Here is a 23,780-nt window from a genome sequence, read left to right as displayed (position 1 = left end):
TAAGTGCTTCTCCCAATCTACGTTTTACACATGCATTTGGTTTCCACAGACAAGTTAGAAAGTGGTGATGCTACATATTAGTGTGCATACTTTTGTTGATGTACTTTTGGGCATGTACATTTTTTACTACTATTAAGGATCTTGCCCACTGCCAGAAATCAGTGCAGATGAATAAGTTCTTAAGTAGATAAGACAGACAGCTGGCTAGGATGATTTAGTTGGGAATGATCCTGTCTTAAATTGGGGGCTGAACAAGATGACCTTATGTGGTCCCTTTCAGCCTTACATTTCTATGATCCTACAGAAGTTAACTGCAATACAGTGAAATGTCATCATTAGTGAGGTAAAATGAGTGACATATATGATTTCAGTACTTTGAAATATGAATATTTCAATTCCAGTTATAAATGGAACTGTTATAGAGAAGCACTTACATAAAAAGTATATAAAATATGTTCTGAGAGTGGTAGAAATCCACTCTGTACCATTTATAAATGTATACACAAGACCACCTTCTGTGAGTATGTGCTGAAGGAGCTAAGTGAGTATTATATTCATATAACTTGCTAATACTTACTGTTCCACAAACCACATTCACCTTAGATAGTATGCATTCGATTTGCCCATATAGTAAATACCCTGACTGAGGCTACTTGTTTAAGTATTTTTATATCTAAGTAAAATGTTTCAGACTTAGAATATATATTTTGTAGCTATGTTTGGCCATTTTTTCACTAAATCCAATAAAGTTAATGGAACATGATCAAACCACTGACATCGTGATAACAAAGAACACGTGTATACCCATAGTTTCAAAACAATCAATGACCCCACCAAAGAATCAATTAAAAAAATCACACCTGTTTTCTTATGCATTTCATTTGGTTTTCTTGATAGATTCCTGGACATGACCAGGTTTGTATATTTCTCACCTCTGCATTTGCATTAAGGGATCCCATTAAAACATTCTTCCAGCATAGAAAAAGGACATATTGCTTAAATATAATATTTATTGAATAGAGAGATAAAGCCCTTGCAAGTGAGTTCTGTCATTCCATTGTGCAGTTTGCTCATCTGACATATTGACAACTATTATTGTTTATTCCATACTCTTTCTATACCACTGAATCGCTGCATGCATGGTTAAAAGCATAATTTATTTGTAATTTAAGATAAATAGGAACTGAAAATCACATAAATACTATGATGCAGGTAGAATTCATTGAATAGAATTTGTAGATTGTAAAGTAATGCTGTCAAGTTATACAGTGCAAATTTAGACACCATCTCCAGTGACAACTGTTTATGCAAATACCCATTTCATCAAGCAAAAAATGTCTCAAATTGAATTTGAAAGAGAGAGACATTTTCTCTCTTTCCTTTTCTTCTTTTCTGAAAAAATGAAATGGAAATAATATGAATGATATAGGAAAGTACTGTTCTTCACAAGGGACTAAAATTTCCTATTAACCAAAAGCAATGCACATGGTGAAAAGACATGAAAAATGTTAAAGGGCTCAGCTCAACTAAGCTGTTTATAAAACTTATCTAATCAAACAGAATCACTAGCCAGAGGGATTTTTAGTTTGTTTGTTTGTTTTCGTTGAAAGAAAGAGAGAGTTCAATCTTCTAGTGAGTTTTCCCACAAAAAAAGGTAATTTTCCTACCAGGAAATGTCTAAAGGACATGCTTTGTATTTGGAACTAAAAAAAAAAAATAAATCCAATATTTAGAAAAACAAACCCATTAGACTAATTGCAATAGCACTTTGTTGCCTACCAATTGAAATCAAGTCTACAAATCTTTAAAAGGAAATGACACATGAATCAAGTTAACTACCCATTGTCCATTAAAAGTCAGTATCATAGTACATGGGTAAAGTTGAAACTTTACTACTGCAAGATCTGGAGACTTCTTGAAACTTTTTTTTGCATACACATCCATGCATACATATATACACAAATAGTACCCTACCTACCTTTTTGAAAAACTGCTACCAATTTTAATGGACAATATGAAATCAGTTTATTGTCATGTAGTGTAGTAAAGTAGTACAACTTTCAAAATACATGATGAAGAACTAGTTAGGGCCTGAATTCTTGATCCATGTAATAATCTAAAATTTTGATTTCATAGACATTAGGGCTGGAAGGGACCTCGGAAGATCATCGAGTCCAGCCCCCCGCCCAAAGGGCAGGAAGTCAGCTGGGGTCATAGGATCCCAGCAAGATAAGCATCTAGTTTCATCTTGAAGGTGTTCAATGAAGGCGCTTGAACAACCTCCGGTGGCAAGCTGTTCCAGACCTTGGGGGCTCAGACAGTAAAGAAATTCTTCCTTACGTCCAGCCTGAAACGATCTTGTAGTAGTTTGTGACCATTCGACCTCGTCATCCCTTGGGGCGCTCTGGCGAACAAACGTTCCCCCAGATACTGGTGGTCACCCCTATAAACTTGTAGGTGGCCATCAGATCACCCCTGAGCCTGCGCTTTTCCAGGCTAAAGAGCCCCAGGGCTCTCAGCCTGTCATCGTAGGGTTTGCTTCCCTGACCTCTGATCATGCGCGTGGCTCTTCATTGGACTCTCTCAAGCTTCTCCACATCCTTTTTGAATTGTGGAGCCCAAAACTGGACGCAGTACTCCAGCTGCGGCCTCACTAAGGCCGAGTACAGGGGGAGAATGACATCCCGGGATTTGCTTGAGAAGCATCTACGGATGCAAGCCAGCGTTTTGGTCGCTTTACTAGCCGCAGCATCGCATTGCAGGCTCATGTTCATCTTGTGGTCAATGATGACCCCCAAGTCTCTTTCTTCCGTAGTGCTAGCCAACATAGCACTGCCGAACCTATAAGGATGCTGCGGGTTTTTTTTTCCCAAGGTGGAGAACCTTGCATTTATCGGCGTTGAACACCATTAGATTTATTTAATTATGAATAAAAAGAAAGTGACACTGGAAGAAAACAGATTTCCAAAATGTAATTATTGAAAACAAAACAATTCAACATTAAACACAAAAATGAAGAATAAAGTTGTTTAATTTCCACTTTAGTATTTGATACGTATTCAATAAAAATTATTTCTTGCTTTGAACTCTAGCTTCTAACTTGACTATCTCTAACTGATCATTAGTTGGTAAGGTAGTTTCCTATTTTATTTGATAAAAAAAATATAAAAAAATAAAAACATAAATATGTATTTATAAAAATAAATAAATACCTAAATAAATATAGGTAGTTTCCTATTTTATCTGGTAAAAAAATAAATATTAAAATGAATCATATAATAGAATTATATTGAAGTAGAGCTGGAAAGGATCTCCAGAGCTCACCTAGTCCAGACCCCTATCTAAGGCAGTATCATCCCCATTAAAACCTGTTTATACAAACTGTAATCTAAATTCTACATCAGATTACTATCAACCCTGACACAACATAAACCTAGCACCCTAACATGCCACAGGTAAAGCAAAGAGCCATGGTAGCCAATGTCCTGCTTTTATGAAATGTTGTCAATATTTGCTCACGATTTCCTGGGTGAGGGCCCAGCCATCTGCTACAAAGAAAGGCAAAAATTACCACAGTCCATACCAATCTGACCAAGAGTTAAAATTCCTTCCTGGTCCCAAATATGGTGATTGGCCTTCCTGAGTAGAAGAGAAAGACCCTCTAGCCTGACCCTTCAGATATGGTCCCAGCAGCAGCATTGGCACACCCCACTCAAAGTCCCCAGTCATGGCTGTAACAAACACCTCTGAGGAAGGCTCTGAGGAAGGCTCAAAAACACCCTGACACACACAGAAGATGTGGGGGGGAGGGTCAGGGGCAACCAGCAAAGCCCATAAGTCCTTAGTAGAATATAGGCAAAGCTATGCCGAGATCATTCCTGACCAGCGACTGTCCAACCTCTTTTTGAACACCTCCAGTGATGAACAACTTCCTTTGGCAATCTATTCCACTGGCTTACTATTCTAACAGTGAAGAAGTTTTTTCCAGATTTCCAATCTAAACTTACTTTGCTGCAACTTCAAGCCATTGGTCCTCATCCTCCTTTCTGCAGCAGGAGAAAAAAAGTGCTTTCCCTCTTCTTCATGGTGTGCGCACCGGGTCTGACCCCGGGTCGCTTACGTCGCTCTGCATGCGGGCTGTGGCCAGTAGCCCGGGCAGGCCGGATCGGAGAGCGCGGGCGCCAAGCTAGAATTAGGCACAGACACGTAACGGTTGATTTTAAGATTGTTTTACTTACACCGAGATGGTCGTGGTGTAGGCTGAGAACTTGCTTGAGTTGCAGTTACAACAAAAAACACGAACACATGTGGAGGTTGCAAGGCTCCACGCAGACAGAACACGAACACACGTGGAGGTTGCTAGGCTCCACGCAGACAAACTCCGGATGTCCAGGACAAGCGCGCATTAAACTCGTCGTTACGTCCTATAGTAGGCTCTGTTCGAGGACGGGAAGAGGTGGGCGGTGGATCAGGCCGCCAAACTCCTCTGAGCGACACACAGGGTTTCTATTACCCTGCCGCGCACACCCAGAGTCCCCACGAGATGGATGCGGAGTCCTGTTCGGCTTGGGCGGAAACTGCTCAAGCCTCTTATATGGCTAGCAGGCCAATCGCTAGCCGCCACGTGTGAATAATTTAGCACTAGCCAATTGCGGGGCACGAATTTGCATACGACGAGCGGGAAACCTTTGCACCGTGCATTTCTGTGCTGCAAAGGAAATGCACCCTGCAAAGATCGCTGCAAAGTGGTGGGAAAACTTCCCTGCACGCGGGTTCTCCGCGCAGCAGAACTCCTCCGCGCAACGAAGTTGTAAACCCACGGGGATAATTCTTAGTGCCGAAGCACACACACAAAAAAAATCAGACCTTTGGGTCATGACACATGGCACCCCTTCAAGTACTTGAAGACTCCAATCATGTCTCCTCTTCAAGCACCTTTTCCGCAAGCTGAACATGCCTAGCTCCTTCAGCCTCTCCTCATATGACTTGCCTTCAAAGCCCTTTATCATCTTGGCTGCCCACCTCTGGGAAGTACTGCATGCCTCTCTAACTTCTCCACATCCTTTTTAAAATGTGGACCCCAGAACTTCACACAGTACTCCAGATGAGACCTAACCAGTGCTAAGTAGAGAGACACTGTCCCTGACTGTCTTGTACCTAATGCTTCTATTAATGTATTCAAAAACCACATTCACTTTTTTTATGCCTCACACTGCAGACTCATATGGAGTCTGTGACATACCTAGACTCCCAAATCCTTTTCCATAGTGCTGCCATTCAGCCATGTCTCACCTATTTTATATTTGTGTTTTTGATTATTCTTCCTGAGGTATAGTGCCAGGTTTTTGTCTGCACTGAACTTTATCCTATTAGCTCTAGCCCAATTTTCCAATCTTTTGAAATCCTTCTGAATTGTGCTCACTTACTCCAACATGTTCACAATCCTTCCCAGTTTCATGTCATCTGCAAACTTGGTCAAGACGCTTTCTATGGCAGCATCCAAATCATTAATAAACATATACAAAAGCACCAGTCTCAAGACATACCCCTTTGGGATTCCACTCAAAATCTCTGACCATTCTTACATGTTAATCATTACCCTTTTGCTTGAAATAACCTATCATTCTTACCTGTTAATCATTACCCTTTTCTTGAAGCTGTTGAGACAGCTATCTATCCACTAGGGCAGTGCGAAGCTTCAGTAGCCAATTCAATTCAGAGGAAATTCGGCCTGATTCAGGGACTGAACCTCCAAATCTGAATCAAATTGGGAGACCAATTAAAAGCTCCAAATCAATTTGAACCATCCAAATCGATTCAGAAAAGCTTTGGAAAAGATTTGGCCACTTCAGAGATTCGGCCATAGACTAAACAGGCAGCTGGGGCAGGGGGACACATTACTCAGGGAGGGGGTGGGGGAGCATGGGAGGCAGGCGCAGCAGTGCTGGAAGCTGGGCTTATGCCCTGCTGCCTCTTGCCCAGCTGGGGCAGGGTGAGGGGGGAGATGGGAGTGCAGCTCACTCTGTGTGGAAGGGGGCAAGCGACGGTAGCGTGGAGTCCCCACTTCCAGCACTGATATGGGTGTGGCAGCACTGGGAGTGGGGGCTATGCCCTGCTGCTGTCTGGAGTGAGATATACCTGCATTGCATGCACCCCACCCCCACCCCAGCTGGGCAAGTGGCAGCAGGGCATAGGCCCCACTCCAAGCATTGCCACACCCACATCCTTCATCCCCACCAAGAAAGAAAGTAAGAAAGAAAGAAAAGGTATTGGGGTGCATAAAGGATGGAATGGTAAATAGTACAAAGATTATTATAATGCCTTTGCATAAATCAGTGGTATGACCTCATCTGAATACTATACAGTGTTTATCTCAGAAAAAGACATATTTTGAACTAGAGGAGGTTCAGAAATGAAGATAACAGAAAGATCAAAGGCATGGAAAAACTCTCATGAAAGGAATTAAAGAGATTGCTGTTACTTACCTAAGAAAGTTATCAGCTGGTAATATGTGTAAAACGTATGTATATAAGGTATATAGTGATATGAAAATAAAATAATTATTGGTCTAGAGAAGGTAAGACTGGGAATGTGCATTATGACTTGAGGAAATTAGAAATATAAGAGTATATGCAATGAAACTAAAAGGTGGGAAATTTAAACCTGATACAGAAGATACCTTTGCATGACTAAGTTGTGGAGCTCATTAAGCTCACTGGAAATGTTGCCCTGGGGGATCAGGCCAACTCTCAGCATCTCAATATTGTGCTGTTAGACAGGATGATGTGACACTATTGCACATATACAAAACACACACAAATCAATTAGGTGCATACACATCCAAACCAGCCTAGGCACATGCATACTTAACGCCAATTCAAGCACATACACTATACACCCCAAAAGATAGACACAGATTACTAATTCGTATATCATGCACACAATGCCATATATATTACACACACACACACACTAGCAACTCAGATACACACAAATTCAAAATAACCAGTCTAGATTCATGCACACCTATCACCAGTTTAAGCACATATATGCTACACACACCACATTTAGACAGAATCAGTTGCCAACACCTGCACATCCAATACACATAAATGGATTACTAATTCATATACCACACACACACAATGATATCTATATATGTGTATATATATGTGTGTGTGTGTGTGTGTGTGTATTCACTAATTCACACACATACCACCCACCTACACATACACACAGGTGAGTTCCTAAGTTGGGTGTTGTAATGTGTATGAATGCATGTGCTTCGTGTACTTGGGATACCTGGGGAAAGGTTAAGGTAAGGAAGTAGAAGCGAAAGGAGTTAAAGTTACTGGAAATGAAAGTCACTAGGACCGGGATTAGAACCAGACAACTAGAGGGGCCTGCGCTGAAGAACTGAGGCTTGGGGTAACTTTAGGTTAATTGATCTTAATCAATTAAAAGACAATGCCCAAAGCCTGCAGAACAGGGAAGCATGCCGGCACACAGTCTGGGACTGGAGCCAGAGCTACAGGGGAGCTGAAAAGGTAGATGTGGACAGGAAAAATTGGACTAAGGTAAAGTGTGGGTGTTAAAGAGGGGCTTTGTGTGTAGGGAGCCAGAGGATGGCTCCGGAGCAGCTAAAGAAGTTGCAGGGAGCAGCAGTAGGTGCTGGAAGCTGGAGACAGCTAAGAGCAGCTGGGAAGCTGAAGTTGGGGGGGGAGATTACAGAAGGTGCGGGGGAAGTCTGAAAACAGAAAGACGGACACTGGAAAAGCAGCAGGCAGCAGGGACAGCAGGAAAGCAAGGAGAGGCTGAGAGGTGGCAGAAAGGGGAAGATAGAATCGGGAGGAGGTCGGGAAACTAGCAGAGAGGGTGAGGACTGGAGCTGAGAGAGAGAGAGAGAGAATGAGGCTGGAATTTAAGATAGGGAAGGGACTGGGATTCAGTAAAACATGACCCAACTCGGGGTTGCAAATGACAGTGGTTTTATTGAACAGGGAAGATGGTGACACAATGCCAAGTTGGTTTCTTTGCACCCACACACACACACACACACACACACACACACACAATGGCAGCAGGGGTTAAAGAGGCTTGTTGCAGGGGCTGAAGTCCACTGAAGTCCAGGAGGAGAGAGACAGAGAGAGACAGAGAGAGAGAGAGAGAGTCCAAATTGTAAGAGGAGGCATGCAGATAATATCTACCTATCCAGGCTGGAAAGGGGTCCTTGTCTAGTAGGTGTTGTCCAGAGGGGGGCCACCGGCAGGGCCTCTGGGTGGATAGGTGGTATGGCATGGTGCTGGTCCCGATGGAAATGGTGTTCCCACTGGACCTGTCTTCACTGCCCCCTTTTATAGGGGCAGACCTTGTGTGACCCTAGTGACAGGAGGCATGTCCAGGCAAGGGTCAGCCCCTGGCGTACTGAGCATGTGTGCTTTTTGCAGAGATGTGCAGTTTTGGGTGTCTGTAATGGTGAGAGTTGCTGGTTTTGCAGGATCCTTTGTCTTTCAAATGCTGGTCTTGTCTCTGTTTCTGGGTGAGGTCCGTGGTTCCTGGGTGAATCAATGCGAGGTGATGGTCCAGTCCTTACAGGCCATTCAGAAGAGGCCTACTACCATTGTATTTCAATCATTTCCCATCACTCTCATTCATCAGGGAACCAATTTACATGGGAGGTGTACATGACTCATACAGTTGCAACATGGGATGCCCAGACAGAGGACAGAAGCTGGAGGCTTGACATATAAAATGGAAACTTGGCATGACTTTGATTCACTTACAAACACAGGCCTAAACCATACAATATCCATATGAAACAATAAAAAAATCAATACGAAAATGATAATAATACAATGTACAACAGTAAAAATCAATACAAACCTAAAATGGTGGATATCCAAAACCAAAAACTTGCTAGCAAAATAGAAATGTTTAAAGCTTATCCTAAGTCTGAGCTCACTTATACTTATCTATAGGGAATAGAGAGGGAGAGGAAAAGTCAGAAATGGTTGGGGAAGGGGAGGGAAAGCAATTAGAAAAAAAAAAAGAAACTGGGGGTTTTGCTACAGAAACACACACATGCATATATGTAGATATGTATGTATGTATGTAGGTAACATGAAGATGAACACTCTGAGAACTCTGAGTGTTATTTAACAATGGCAATGTTCTAGATTTAATTAATCTTAAATTAATATGTCTTATGATCTTTGTGGTGACAGATTATACCATCTGTGCCTACCACACAGTTCTTAAACATTTCTCTGAAGCACCAGCTGCTTGTCACTCTCAAAGATAAGATGTTGCACTAGATGAACCTTGGGGCTGGGACAAAGTTGGTTCTTCTGGGTAAGGAGAGGGGAAACAACCATTACCATTTCAGATATAAAAAGGAGTTTTTCAAGAAAAACAAAACAAATGAAAAAACTAAAAAACCTATTTAAATGCAAATTTACTTTTGCTAAAAAAACATTTGACAGAAAATTTTCAACTAGGCATTAATCACATGTATTAATGCAATAATTTGGGCACCGATTTTTGAGTTTCCTTTAGTCATTTGTCTCCATCCTGCCCTGCAAGCTCTCTTTCTCATCCACTTTTAATGTCATGTGCAGCTATGAGATACATGTCTCATGATCCTCAACCTTTTGGCAGGGCTTATGTCACTGCAAATATCTTTACATGATGTGAAATTCACATAATGTCTTCACCCCTGTCATGAAGCCAGGACTTAACTTTCTATCTTGTTCTCTGCCTTAACTAGATCTACCATGGTCTAATATCAGGATACAAGTACTACTCACTCTAAGAAAGTTATCAGATTTTATAGTGTAGGCCTGATTATTCATTTTTTACTCATGTTTTGTTTCTTTACATTTCTTAGAAATATATTTAAAAAAGAGAGAGTCAGCAATGGTTCTCTTTAAAGAAATAGTCACATTTCAGTGACTCTGAATTATCTGAAATTCTTCCAACAATAAATTATATCTTTAAATAGCAGCTTTATTACAGAAGCAAGGTGGGGGCTTGGTGATATCTTGTGTTGGACTAATTATATAGTTGGAAGAGATGTTAGGTAAGTTTTGGGGCACATCATCTATAGGAAAGATGTGGAAAAACAGAAAGGCTGCATCCGGCTGAACAAGGGTGTGTGCTTGCAGCAGCACAAATAGTAGTGGCACAAATTTGTGTTGCTACTTTCTACCACAACATATGCCACTGCACATGTGCTTTGTTAAAGGAAACTGTCCCACTTCAGGGAAACTACCCATGCCCAGCCCCTCCTGGCTAGGCTCTATGTGCTACAGGGAGGGCTGGCTGGGGCACAGGGTGCCTCAACACAGTGCTAGCAGGAAGGCAGCTCCCGCACTGGGGTACCCTGTGCCCCTGCCAGCCAAGGAGCAGCACGTGGAGATGTGGGAGCAAGCAGCTCAGGGCTGCCCACTCCCCCCTGTCCATGGGCCTCAGCATGGAGGCTCTGCAGCAGAACCCCCTTGCTGAGGCATACGAAGAAAGGGAAGCAGCAAGCCCAGGAAATTTCGGTAGCAAATTGTCACCACACTGCAAATTAGTAGTATGCTGCATGGGTTAATGTACAAGGTATACGGTTTGTGGTGCCACAAACTTTATGTGCTTGCATATGTGGATGTGGCCAAAATGTTTATTACACACCTTGCTGAGTGTACATTATTTCACTTCTCCATGTTCAGTTAGATGAATTAAGCAGCTTTAATGACATCAGATGACAATGAGAAGTGGTGTGGTTATTCTTGTATTTATCCCAAGGGTATATAAAATGTTTCTATAATTTGAAGTTAATATACTACCTCATATATGAATTACTTACTAGCTAGGGTATCTGGTTAAAATTTGTAATTTCTACTACTCTCTCCCAATTTCAGTTCATATCTAATAGTATTTACAAGTTGAAATCAGGATTTTAGTGTACACGGTCAAGAAGTTTGGGATATAGGGTAGGTTGGGAGATTAGTAGTAGCATAATATACCTCTAATAACCTGCCAAAGGAGGCATGGGAAGTTCCCATTTAAACAGATAACAAAGCATGGTCTCTAAGGTCCCAAGCCAGCACTCCATTTGTTGAATTAAGCCTCCTTCTATTATTCACTCCAAAGAAAAGGAAGGATATCAGAAGTACCAAAAAGCTTATGAAAATCAGAATAAAATAATTTAGTAAAAGGAATGGCTCTATTTTCATCCTCAGATTTAGAGGACTGAAGTAAGAGAAACTTAATGAGGATGAAAAAGATACTGCATTCCAGTAGATACACTTATGCATGCTTTTTCTTCAGATTTGGAGACCAGCATATGTCTAAATATTTAGGCTTTTGCTAACCAGGAATAGCTTATTTATAAAAGAATTGCTCTGAAAAGCTGAGGAAGACACATAAGAATATGCATCTATATGTTATTTTACACATGAAGTTATCATAGTTGCTCTATCCAGTATCACAAATTAGCACACAAACTAGGTATTTGTGTGGTTCTATTTTTTCCATCTAATTGGCTATATGTGCATGCACTTTTTTATTGTATGTATAACTGCCATAGTTGCAAATGCCAACTGAGCATGCAGTTCCATACATTTTATACAAGTCCTTGGACCCTTGGTTTTGAGATGTTTATTATTCTCTTTCATGAGTGCATAGTCATTATAGACTTTCCTAGTTGAGGGAGACCAGGGGTGACCAACCTGCAGCACAGGTGCCACCAGCAGCTTGGAAGTCTGTGTGTGTGGCATACAGCAGATCATGGGGCATGGCTGTGGTATCTCAGTTCTCGGGGTGTGTAGAGCTCCTGTGGCCTGAAGATACAGCTGCCAGGATCTCCCAGCTTCAGGAGAGATTGCAGCAGCTGTCATTTTCTAGATCGGGGCGGGGGGGTAGGGGAAGGCAGGGGAGAAATCAGGCTCCCCCGGCACTGGCAATAACGTGTTATGGGATTTAATATGTGATACCTCAAGCATACCTTCTGCCTGCATCTGTAGAGGGGCCAATTGGCTTTTTGCTAGGACTTCCTTAGAGTGCAATACCACCTTCTCCCACGCCCTGTTCAGAGTTGATACTCCCCCAGTTTCAACCAATGTAATACCATGTCCATAATTTTCATTACAAATTTTCCTCTGTATAAGTCTTCAGCTTGCGGGCTAGCTAAACTATTCAAAGCAGATACAGAAAAATAAGAAAATGGAACAGCCGTTAAACATTAGCAACAGTAAAGGTTTTAATAGTGACATTGCTTACTCGTGTAGCTTTGTATTTTCATTCACTCATAGCTTTGGTTCCTCCAAAACTGACACAGCATTTTAACTATCTTTTATGTGAGAATATTTCGAATTGAACAAAATAAAAATAAAACCAATTGCTTTATTTACATTTAAACACAACTTTCTAGTCCCTTCTTTATAGTTTATGTGTGGATATGTAGCTAGACCTTTAAATATAGTAAGGGTTTGGGGATTTTTTGGTTGGTTTTTTTGGAAAACTGTGGCCAGTTTTGTGCCCCCAAACTACTACGGAATCCCAACCTTCTTCTCCTTAAGTTTGGATTCATGTAAGCAAATAGCTTTAGTTATCAAGGGTGACTAGTGTTCTTTGTTATGGCAGTTTGGCCTGTTCAACTTTAGCACCCTCAAGGAGTCTTTATATTTGACCATGTACATGTATGTGGAAATGTAGGTATACTTTTATGTATATATGCATACTTATATGTATAATTTTTTCCTGATCTGATTTATTGTAATTTTTAGTTCCAAAATTTAGAAGTATTTATCAACTGTCATAAGAATAGTTAGGCCAATACAGAAAACTTTTTAACAACCCACTTTATAGGATTTTTAATTTATAATTTTAATAAATAATATACATGTGTATAAGTTTACATGCCAATTGTATATTATGATGAGAATAGAAATTTCAGCTCCAGGTCTAAAGGTTATCTGCAACAATAGAAATTGTTGCTATTCTAGCAGTATTTTGGATGATCCACGGTCATTGTAGCATGATACCCACTGCCTCTCCCCTCCCCCCTGCAACAGCAGAAGGTAAAAAAAAGAAAAGAAAAAGAAGAAAAAAAACCCAACCCCTTTGTTTGCATGCACTGTGACTGCTTTGAAGCACTGCAAGAGACTTGTTAACAAATGCTGGGATTTGTGCACTTGATCTCTAAAAGGGGAGGAAAATCAATTAGTGACAGAATGTGTATTTTTTTGTCAAAAGTGGATATAAAAGTTTAAATAGAACATAAACTCTGACATTGAAGTATGCTGTGTGAAGGCAGAAATTGTAGATTTTGTAAGACATGGCTGGAAGGACCCGAAACTTCACCGAGTGATTTATTGGCTGTCTGCCATTCTCTGAATAGCTGCCTGTCAATGCCACATGTGGCATCTTTCAGATAACAGGTTCTTTCAACCAAGTCCATCCAGGTAGCAGATATTGAAAGAGTGCGTGTGAAAAAAGTGCTTTTGTTGATGTACAAAAATACTTATTTTAAAGGTTAAAAATGAATTGTCCAAGGAATCCTCCTGACAGTTAGTAACAACATGGGGCTATTTTCATAGTCTTGCAAATTACAAAAGACTGCTGTTTAGAATTTACAGAAAAGCTTCTATCGTGCTGCAGAAAATGGCTTGATTAGATTTAGGATTCTTCTCTCTCCTTTATTTAAAAAAATCAACCTTAGTAAGAGCTAGTAAGTAGCTGAAATACCCTGTTGACCATGGCAGGCAGATCCAACATAAGGGATCTGTACAAAGACCTCTGATTTGCAAGATGCAGAAATACTGGGGCTAGTTTTAAGATTTTTCAATCCCATTTCCTGGGAGAAATAGCTATGAAAGTCTGCACTGATATCATAGAAAAAAGTGACATTACCCTTGGTCGTCTCACCTCGAGTCACCCATAGCTTGCCTTTAAAAAAATCAATGAGACCCATAGATATAGGTCACTTAATTTTTTGGAGGACCTTAGCTCATGATGGTGTATGCAGTCTGTCATTGATGACAACATGATGTCATCAATATGATGACAATACTATGAAGTCCTCCCAGCCAGCTGGCTGCAAACAGTGAGACATTTGGTCTCAAGCATAAAAGTAACGTGAGGAGAAACAGTCTCATGACATTAAAAAAAAGGAACCTTAGATCTGCAACCTATAAATAGGAATAATGACAGGAGTAATGATATATATATATTCACACAAGACTGTGGTACTTTGAATCATGGTTTTTTTTTTAAGTTGCATATAGATTAAAAAGAAAAAGAAAAAAAATCTTTCAAATCTCCCTCAAGATTCAATGCTTTATAATATCCATACACAACACCAGTAGCTATGTAAATAATTGTTAGATTAAAGAGCAAATGAAAATAACTTCCATTTAAACTATGCTTGTCATCAATAATAAAATAAATTTTATACAAAAGTGTGGATATTTAATTGTATCCTGTTCCTGACAGGCAACAGTTCCCCCGCCCCTTTTATCTGCAGGATCTCTCCTGTATTTGGGAGAGCCATTTATACCTTTGGCCCAGTTATAGGTGGAGTCCCACCAGGTTTCCATTATCCCTACGAGATCGTAGTCATTCTTGTTTAGCAGGAAAACCAGTTCCTCCTGCTTGTTCCCCAAGCTCCTGGCATTGGTGTAGAGACACGCAAGTGTCCCATTGGAGGCGTTAGTCTTCCCTATACTCCCAGGAGGACATCGTTCCAGGGCTGGGGTAGGGGTAGATTCCCTTGAGTGCCTTAGCCTGCTGGTTTTGCTTAATTTCTTTAAGTGTCAGAGAAAATGGGACTTTCTAAAAATATTATTTAGGTGGTACTGTGAAACATCCCTGTGACATCAATACTGTCCTGTATAGTAGTCTTATTTAGAGTAACATTGACTTACAATGAAAAAGATGGTACAAACCGCTCTTGGACTGGCAGAAAAGTCAAGTGGCTAAGGCAGTATGCTGAGCATCAGGAAATCTACATTCTCTCCCCAGCAGTGCTACTGGACTTCTGGATGACCTTGATCAAATCAAATCACTTCACCTCACTCTCTCTGTTTCCCCTTTTATTCTTTGCTATTTTTTGTTAATTTAGAACATAAGATTCTTGGGTCAGAGATGGTCTGTCATTATGTATTTAGAATAATTGGCAGAGAACAAACCTTAGGAAGTCATCTAATCCAACCCCCTGCTCAAAGCAGGATCTCACATCTAAACCATTTCAACTACCATATTTTTCAGTGTACAAGTCTATGTAGTATATAGGTCAACCCCATATTTCTGACCAAAACAAGTTAGGATTTTCATAGATCTTATGTATAAGTCAACCTTGCCTCACTGCAGCCACCTCCAAGGGGGGCATCAGGCATTTGACCCTGGCTGTCATCCCATCCCAATGCTTTAAATATGTGGGTTAGTGGTGGCCAGGTGGGCAGCAGCGAAGCGAAGCTTGGCAGCCTGCAAGTGGCTCCTGCCCAGCAAGTGCCACTCACTGCTGTTGCTCTGCATCCTGGTGCTGCTGGTGGCAGTACCACAGCTCCTGCACCATTGGGCAGGAGCCTGGCTTAGCCTCAGCCAGCACCATGGAAACACCTAGACACCACCCCACTGCCTCTCCATGGGTTGGGTGCAGCAGGGTGCCAGCATGGGGTCTGACTGAAGATGAACAAACTTTGAAACACAATATTTTTTTATTTCATAGTACTGATATGGTATATAAACTGGGGAGGAATATCAAGAGTAAATATTTTGGCTACAATCTTCAACTTATACACTGTAAAATATGGTAAGTGTTGTATAACCTGTTCTTTAAAACTTCCAAAAATGGAGATTACACAGCCTCTCTAGATCAACTGTTTCAGTTTTAAATCACTCACAAAGCTAAAATTTTCATCCTTATATCCAATCTAGTTTTTTCTTGCTGCAATTTAAGACAGTTACTTTTTGCTCTGTCTGCTTCAGTCACAGAAAATGATTTATTACTATCCTTCTTAAAAATAAACTTTCATATATGTACAGAGCCTCAGATAATGAGGACCTTATTGGAGTTATACCCAGTAGGAGTTACTGAAAGACAAAATGATAAACTCTGAGGAAGACTGTGTTCAAGGGAAATTAAGGATTAGCATGAAAGTGTCTTAATCATCATTACTGTATTTTTATCCCAGTTATGAAACTAGACAGACAGTAATAGAGTTATAAGGACAGACGTTTAACACGTAAAGCAAAGGTGACTTTGGGAAAAAAAGAACATAGAAAAACCTTGTAAATAGAAAGAGGCAACAGACTTTAAAAAACAAACAAACTCTGAACTTTATATAAAATAACCATAGGAAAAGGTATTTTACAGACTGCCTCCTTCTCATTGCTTACTTTGGAGATGGCTGGTTGGGGGTGGGGGGGGGGGTGTTAGAGCCCCAGTTGCAGTTACTCTTATTCTCTGCACCAACAGGTCATACACAGATTGTCTGACCTCCTGCTTGGCGCCTATGTGACTGTTGGTTCCCACTTAAACTGGGTGTTGTTGGGGGTGCTTTAATCATATTGGTTTATGATATTACAACCTGCACAAGCTTCAGCCCTTTGTACAATGCTATCTTCTTGGCATCCACCCCTCATTCTGACTGATCTTGGACACTCTCAGGGTGTGATTACTGGAGGTTCTGCCAGTCCTAGTCCACCATCCCCTAAGACCCGGGGTCACTACAGTACTTTGTGAGTCTCTATTTAAAGAACTGCACAGGGAGCTGCTCTTATGTCCACTCCTACTTGTGTGGGGCTCCCAAGCAGAAACTGTCCATTGAACATAGATGCAGCCTACATGATGTCTCTGGGTTGTTCAAATATGATAGCACCCTGGCCTTGGCATCTATGTCCCTTTGGATATCTGCCCACTTCATAGCTCCTACCATACCAAATATTTCCTTTAACATCCTCCAGCTGACCATAAAATCCAAATTGTCTACCAGAATTGTAGCCTCTCTTCTGCTCATCTTTGGACTTCTATTATCTTTGGGAGGACTACTCCACTCTATGACCATGGATGGCAATTCTCATATCTCTGGTACTGAACCAACCCCCCTGGTCCTTGGAACTTGCTTTCTTCCATGCTGTAATACTCCACTGACCTCCTCTGGGATTCCCTTAAGGTCCAAAAGTCTCTCCCCCAACCCAAGGTCACATTGATTCACAGCCTTTAGAGCTTTTTGGGCATAGTTTTAAACTCTATCATGCCACAGAGATTTGGTTTTCCCTCAGCACCTTTGAACAGTTTCACATAAGCAACACTCCCCACTTCCCTCCTAAGCAGTTTCTTAAGAGTCCACCAATCAATTATCAGGAAGGCTGCCTATGGATATCCATCTACTTCCTACAGTTTTCCCTCTCACATTCCCTCCCAATACCTCTGATTTGGGCAGGAACTCCTTCTTGTCTCCTACTATTGGACTGGCCTCATCTTCTGGAACATCCTGTCCGATCTTTGGGGATTTTTTCCTCCTTCACAATCTTTGCAACTCCCACTCTGGATTCTTTATGACCTCAGCTGTTCCGTCTTGCCACTGTGCCTATTGTCATCCCTTTCTCTTTGCACTGTTGCCTCTGCCAAAGTTGCAGCTGAGGGTGGCTTCCCCTACTGTCTGTAGCTTCATTTATTGCTTCCCAGGGGCTGTTTGCTCAGTATGTTCCTTCATTTCAGCACCACCTCTGGCACTCCTTGAGGCCCATGGATGCAGTTCTGGTGAGGACTCCTTTTCTCCTCATTTCTTGTTGGGGTTTTTCCCTTTGATTGTTTCTCATTCCCATCTTGGTGCCTTTTTCATTACGCCCATGCTCATCTGCAGCTATGTTTGCTGTCACTACCTCATTTTTGTGTGACTGTTGTAGCTGTGGCTGCAACTGAGGTAGGCCTATCATAGCACCCTGATCTTTTCCTGCTGTCATTTTGGGTTGCTGCTCCTGCCTATTCCCCAGTGCAGGTAACATTTCTTTTCATCTCTCCCTGCTGACTCATAACATGGGTGGGGTCCTAGAGGCTGTTAGTCCACCTTCCCTTTGGTATTTACTTAATTTTCCCTCCCATTCTCTCTGTCTGTTCCAGTCTGCAGAGCTACAGCCCCACTCTCTAGGGTTCTTTCCAGCTTTCATTCATTCTCTTTTAGCTGTTTGTTCACATCCCCCATCTTCCTGGACTCTAGCAACAGAGGCCCTAGGCTCTCAGTGTGTCTCCTTAGCTGGTTGAGTTCTGCTCAAACTTTCATCACTCAAGACTTAACTTTTCACTAAGTGCCTGGCTCTCCTCAGCTAACCTGATGTCTTCTCAGAGTATGGCAAGCTTGTTCTACAAAGCACTGATGTCCTTCTGCCTCTCTTCCCGATTCTTATACTCTATGGGGGACAGTTAATTTTCTTGGCCTTGGTACGTATAGCTCAATGACACTAGTTCTTCCACCAGGGCTTCAGCCTTAGCAAGTTACTCCTGGAATGACACCAAGACCTTCTCAGTCTGGACCTATTTCCTCTGCCAGTCTTTCACTCTTCATGGATCTCCTTCTGGTGCTTGTTTTGAGTTTTTAGTTGCTATTTCAAAGTATCTTTGGATACCTCTAGGCTATCCTTTTCTTTTGAGTTTTAAGGTCCCCCTGTCTTTGAGGTGTGAACCTTTTCTGACATATGACATGTAGCATTAGCTATCTCCTTTCTTAACACTGCCAACCTCTCCTCACTTCTTACTTTTCTCAGACTCAACTAGTAGCAGTTGTTTCAGCTCCTTGCTTCTCTCTGCCTCTGTAGCAATTAGGCATCTCAGTTCTCTGCATTTTGCTTTTTCTCCTGCATCTTCATCTGTTGTCTCAGTGATGTCACCTTCAGCTTGCTCATGGCTGCACCATTCAGATGCAAGCTTCCATCACAAGCATACTGCTTGTTCAGCTACTTCATCTGAAAATAGCTAGGAGTGTAGCAGGTGGTGCTTTAGTCCCTCTGTGGTCTCAGTCTCAGAGCTGGCTTTCTGTTTCTTCCTGCTGCCCTTTTCTTCCAGCCCTAGGGCAGATAGTTGATCCAGAAATTTTTGTTACATTTTTACCCACACTAGTTGGATCTTCAGACTTTGTTTCTGTGGAACCCTTAAGTGCCCTTAAGTGCTTGATATACCTGTAATAGTGCCTACAGGTAACTATTACATCAACCTGTTCACAGATCCCTTTTATCCAGTGCCTAACATCATCTCATAGTTCTGTCAGTATTGGTACTGTTTGCTGTATCTCCATTGGTACTCTCCAATCAATTGATCCTTCAAGATAAAATTGTAGCTTCTTATGCTCAATCTTACCTAGCTGTGACTTCACCCATTTACTTCACCTTCTACTCTCGTCTCTGCTTGTGGCTGGGCTAGGAAACCTCTAGCCATTACTTTCCTTATTCCTATTCCTTTCTTTGTTCCTAAAAAAAGGTTCTCATTTCTAACTAAGAAAAGAGAGTCCCTCACACATGACTTTCATAGTCAATGCACCAATGTAGCAGGGCTGGCTGCCAAGGGCAGTTGCAATGTCCCCTAGTGGCTGAACTACCTGTCACTCTGCTCTTCAGGGCATCCTCCTCACTATCCTGCCTTCCATGCCTTGATGGAAATTGGATTTTACTTTGAGAGGCAGTCCCCCAGAGTCCCTGACTGTGCCCAACAGATCCACACATGACCTGACTTCATCTGCCTGCCATGCCTGCAGTTCTATTCATGGCAACAGGCCCCAAATCCACTATCCCTTTCTGTGCCCCACTGACACCTGTATCTCATTTACAGATTGGGCTCTGTTGGCCCTATCCATGCCTTCAGACACTAAGTCACCTTAGGGGTATTAATTATAGCCTTCAGCCTCCCCCATAGCCACAATAATGCCTCAAGGGTCTTATTCCCAATATCCTGTGTCACACAGTGGCAGAGAGTGGATGCTGAAAAGAAGAGTGAACTGGGTATGTCCCTTGTTTCTCCACTGTTTTTCCCTCACTTACAGCCTGAAGCTTGTGGTTGAGAATTTATGCAGATATGTGAAGGTCCAGGAATGCAACTATATTTAATGACTATTCCCCTTTAGCTTTTTTTTCCTTCTACCCCCATGTTTTCATTATGAGCTCTATAACAACCCATGCATAATACAGGATTTTAAATATACTGCAAACCACCAGAGTAGATAGAGATAGACTTATAGAAACATGTTTCAAACCCTTAAAAGGTTTAGAAAGTGTGTCGGCTTCGGGTCCAGCTCCAGCCTTGGCATGAGTTAGATCACCCTAGGTAGTCACACGCCAACTGAGAAGCTGTATAGCAGTGATTATTCCATTACCCTTATGTTGTGATGGGCATAGAAATAGTTATAGGGGAACTTTTTCCTACAGAAGCTGGGCAGCTTTTGAAAGTTTTGCTCTTCCATTCTACCTGAGAGATACAAAATAGCTATAGTGGATTTGAGAATACAGTCCTAAATAATTTCTCCAATGTCATGCAGGTATTCCATGGAAAATTTAGTGATCTATCCAATTCCCTTACATCCCAATGATGTTGTGACAAGAACATCTGCTCTTCTCCATCTATTTCACAAAAAATACCTCAGATCCTGCAATGGCATTCTCGGGAACATCCTGGATATTAGCCTTTATAATAACAATAATCACATATTGCTGGTTGCTGTATGTGGCAGGGGCAGCAAGATTGCCATGCCATGGAAACATGGCTGCAAAGGTGAGGCCACCACACCACAAGACTCACTGGAGGCACTTCTAGGTCCCGAGCTGAAACTGGCAGGGGCAAGGGTGTCTGAAGGAAAAATAAAAGCTGCCACCAGCATGGACGTGCTTTGTAAGCACATGTCAATGCTGATTTGCCAGCAGAAATGATGAGAAGAAGTCAAAAACCCCACAAGACTGCCCAAGAGGGGGACCAGAAATGGGTTCCCAGCAACTAAATGAAAGCTGCAGTCAAGCTAAAGGCCCCAGGAAGGGTGATTGGTTGCAGCCTCCAACACAGGAGCTGGCACTGTAAGCTGACTCCGAGGACTCAGATGACTTACCTGAAAGCAGGATGTCGAGGTCCAGCTTCAGAGAGTGGAGCTGAGGCAGCGGTGGATCTGCAGGACAAGGAGAGAGAGCTGATTTGTAAAGAACCATGAGTGAAAGAGAGGAGGTGGATGCTGTCCCTCTGGAATCCTTTTGGGGTATATTAGTTTATTTGGACTGAGCCTAAAAGGGCCAAGTATAGACTGGAACTTGATGCAGGCGAGCCAAGCCTAGAGTGGAACTGAACTAAATCTAAGTGAAATTGCTTCCAGGCAACATTTGTATGACAATGGGTTGGTGCTAGGCAGGGTGTAGGGGAGGCAGAGCCCTAATGTTCTCACACTAATAATTAGACCTAACAAGATACCACTGATCTGTGATCTAGCACCATTCTTCCAAGATTGAAGTTCCATGAAAGACATGGCAGGAGAGAACCATTAGTGATCTTGGTAACTGGTGCCAGTGACCAAACTGTTGGTCTGTAAGGCCGCAATTAGCTCTGGGCGATTAGAAAAACCGTAAGTGGAGAGCTCAAGACAGGCACAGCAAGTTACACTGTATGTTACCTTTTAAGAACTTTACAAAGAAGTAGAGGGATTCTCCATGCACAGTGCATATACTCAGACCAGCAGAATACTCCTTTTTTTTTTGGGGGGGGGGGGTAGGAAAGGCAGAGGAGCAGAGATCTCACCTCTCTCAGTGTGGCTGAATTATTCATAACATAACTCAGTTCAGGGAATTCCAGAGACTGGAACAGCACAGAACATAAACCACACATGGGAAAAATACAAGGCTTTGCAATTCTTAAAGCTTATTGTTTCACACGATTCCTGTCATTAGTAATTTTCTGTGTTTTCTATAGGCTCAGAGACGGAGAGAAAATATAAAGTCATGCAATATAATTTACATCTGTTTATGATGACTAAAACTCCCAAGGGTCCTGAGACAATTTTCACATGACGCTTAAGAAAATTAGAGTAAGATATACACACACACACATATATCTTATTCTATATTTATATCTTATTCTCTCTCTCTCTATATATATATGTATCTTACTTAAGAAAAGAGTATCGTGAGAGAGAGAGAGAGAGAGAGAGAGAGAGAGAGAGAGAGAATTTGTCCAAGTCAAATTCTAGTCAAATTAAGTGAATAAGGACCTCCAAATTTAGCCTGTGGAAGATGATGAAGGAGCTGAAATCTATCACTACAAACAAGACGGGGCTATTTTAAAGGATCCAGTAAAATAAGCAATGTTGTCCAATTTGAATAATAATCCTTTATTTTAATGTCCAACAACTTCTGTGTTGAGAAAGAACTGCACATTCCAATATTATGTATGGAAGCCTTTTTGTGGGCTTGTATAGTATTGAGCAAAGTTGTCTCTCTTAATGGAGGCACCATATATTCTTATGTTTATCCAAAGGCTAGTTCCTGCCTTTGGATAGAACATAATCACAGTTCTGACCCTTTCTAGTATCTTTCTGTTCCATTACAGTATATAAACAAAAACAGTTTTGAGCATCCCTCTTAAAGCTTCATAGGAATTTTTCCTGAAACTTGTGTCTCAGCATTATTGTATATTATGCAGAGAAAAGTCAGAAAAAAACATGCAAAGAAAAATAAAATAAATAATACAAAAGAAGCATTATATTCTTCATTGATAGACAAGTAATTATTTAAGTAACAATTTTAAATGGATCCCAAAGGTAACTACACTACAAGCGCTGAGAAAATGTGCCGCTGGCTTGTAGATTTAGCAACAGTTTACAATAATGAAAATAAATGCAAGTAAGGTGAGTTAATTACCATTGCTGATTCTCTACTCAGTTGAATTGCATTTCAAATATTATACTGTGCTTGTCATTTTCTGTTGTTATTGTTTTGCCAGTTCCTTGTTATTAAATTGCAGAAAATTCCCATGCAACTCCATAGCTAGGGCTGCATGTAGTGTACCTTTGAAAATATTGGAAGTATTTTTAAAAATATTGCCCAACAATGCATGACCAAGATTATCTCATGTGAATCCTTCAACTCAGGCAATAAAACCTATTTTCATGTACCCTGATAAAACTGCAAATGCTGACAATTTTTGGCCATATCTCCAGGTTTCACAAAGAAAAAATAAACCAGGAGATCTATGTTAGATATAAATTTTGCTTTAAATAGTGAAATCCTTTAATCTTTTTTCTACTGATTGCGGAGGATTTTCCAAGTAACTTTTTTTTATGAAGAAGCATTGCGATGTACATTTGTGAGTTTAAATGAACATCTTATTCAGCATGCAAATTGAGGCAGTTATCTTCAAGAACAATTCACTACCATATGTCATTTTGAAGCAATGTTCAGCACATCAGAGCAAAAAAAAAAAAAAAAAAACAAAAAAACCCCCCACCTCTCTCTTTTTGTTAGATTTGGAAAAACAGAAGCATTTATTAACGTAACGTAAGAGTGGAGCTGTCAGCAAAACTACTTAGTCAAGAAAAAAAAAATGAATATTATAGGTTTATTATTAAAAATCTGGCTAAGCTTAGAGAATGGTTACATGGGATTCCACCCCCCCCCCCCCCCTCCAATCTGTCCTTGGGGAATGAATTGAGATATAAAGAAATCACAAACATTTCAGCAATTCTAACACTGAGTTATTAAAACCCCATATGCGAGTTAGGAAGTTCTCTGGGAAGCTACTAGTCAAGTGTTTACCCTGTGAATATAAGTTTATC

The 23,780-nt window shown here is 41.2% G+C and overlaps 2 long non-coding RNA genes across 2 annotated transcripts in view; one reads left to right on the top strand and one right to left on the bottom strand.

Annotated features, from left to right (window-relative positions):
* Positions 1–23,780, top strand: part of LOC132250857 (uncharacterized) — a 40,320-nt gene that overhangs the window by 7,661 nt on the left and 8,879 nt on the right. The window lies entirely within an intron of this gene.
* Positions 15,667–23,598, bottom strand: LOC132250858 (uncharacterized). The gene is made up of 3 exons (XR_009462515.1): positions 22,867–23,598; positions 21,072–21,128; positions 15,667–19,050 (listed from the first exon to the last, which is right to left on the bottom strand). It is a non-coding gene; the product is annotated as an uncharacterized LOC132250858 (long non-coding RNA).

The sequence above is a fragment of the Alligator mississippiensis genome, chromosome 5, assembly GCF_030867095.1.
Source record: "Alligator mississippiensis isolate rAllMis1 chromosome 5, rAllMis1, whole genome shotgun sequence".
Taxonomy (NCBI): domain Eukaryota; kingdom Metazoa; phylum Chordata; order Crocodylia; family Alligatoridae; genus Alligator; species Alligator mississippiensis.
This window is presented reverse-complemented; position numbering and strand designations above follow the sequence as displayed.